The sequence below is a fragment of the Silene latifolia genome, chromosome 3 (genome assembly GCF_048544455.1).
Source record: "Silene latifolia isolate original U9 population chromosome 3, ASM4854445v1, whole genome shotgun sequence".
NCBI classification, from domain to species: domain Eukaryota; kingdom Viridiplantae; phylum Streptophyta; class Magnoliopsida; order Caryophyllales; family Caryophyllaceae; genus Silene; species Silene latifolia.
In genome coordinates, this window is record NC_133528.1 from 132,342,302 (window position 1) to 132,343,641 (window position 1,340).

Sequence of the window (1,340 nt, forward strand, 5' to 3'; positions counted from 1 at the left end):
CACTTTTCTTTGAAACTTCTTCTTTTGTTGGTTCTCCTCCCTTGGAGTTTTACACAACTTCTTCTTTGTCACTAGCTTCCACAACTTCATCCTCAACTTGCTTCTTTGGTCCTTCATATCTCGTACCACTCCTCAAGTGAATGGCACTAACCGTTTCATGTCTTGGGGGATTACCTTGAGATGGTAATTGCCCCTTTTGTCTTTGAGAACTTGAAGATGCTAGTTGGGTCAATTGAGTTTCCAACATTTTTGTGTGGGCTAGGATGTTGTTGATGGTGATGTCCTTTGCTTGACTATCTTTTTTCATTTGAGTGAAAAACTCTTGTTGATTCTTTTGCATTTGGAGAACCGCTTTTTGAACATCAAAACCTTGGTCATTTTGTTGATTGTATGGAGTTTGATTTTGATAACCTTGGTTTTGGTTGAAAAATGGTCTTTGATTTTGGTTTCTCATGGGAGGTGGGGTGTATGTTGGTTGAGGGTTTTGAACATTTTGGCTTTTGTATGAGAGATTTGGGTGGAATTTGGTGTTTTCATTGTAATAGTTGGAATAAGGGGTACCACTCTTGTATGCTTGAAAAGCATTCACTTGCTCATTAGTTCCCCTACATTCACTTTGGTCATGTCCCAAAGTTCTACAATTCTCACATATCCCACTTGGGATTGATGAAGATGCTACCATAGCATTAACATGATGCTTTGGTGATTTTGAGGCTTCTTCAAGTTTAGCCATAGCCTTCTTAAACTTCAAGTTAATGGTATCAATATGAGCACTAAGTTGAGCACCCAATTGAGTAATAGAGTCCACTTCATGCTTTCCTCCTCTAGTAGCCTTGCGAGGTCTACTATATTGTGAATTATGGACCGCAATTTCCTCAATCTTGTTCCAAGTTTGATTATCGTCAACTTCGGTGAACATACCATTTGATCCCATGTTGAGAATGTTTCTTGAGTCTTCATAAAGATCGTTCCAAAATTGTTGTACCAAGAACCACTCGCTAAGTCCATGATGAGGACATGAGCGACAAATTCCTTTGAACCGCTCCCAGGCTTCATACAAAGATTCTTCATCCCTTTGCTTAAAACCCGTAATTTGAGCTCTTAGCATGTTAGTCTTTTCCGGAGGGTAGAATTTTTTGTAGAAAACTAGAGCCAACTTCTTCCAAGAGTCAATTCCAAGAGTAGCCTTATCAAGGCTCTTCAACCATTGTTTTGCGGTGCCGATTAGAGAAAAAGGAAATAAGACCCATCGAATTTGGTCTTGAGTCACACCAGTTTGTGAAATCGCATCACAATAGTCACAAAAAGTCTCCATGTGAGAGTGAGGGTCTTCACTAGGC

At 39.7% G+C, this 1,340-nt stretch overlaps 1 non-coding gene across 1 annotated transcript; it reads left to right on the forward strand.

Annotated features, from left to right (window-relative positions):
* The first annotated feature begins 1,001 nt into the window (after positions 1-1,001).
* Positions 1,002-1,108, forward strand: LOC141650551 (small nucleolar RNA R71). The gene has a single exon (XR_012546576.1). It is a non-coding gene; the product is annotated as a small nucleolar RNA R71 (small nucleolar RNA).
* Positions 1,109-1,340: the final 232 nt, after the last annotated feature.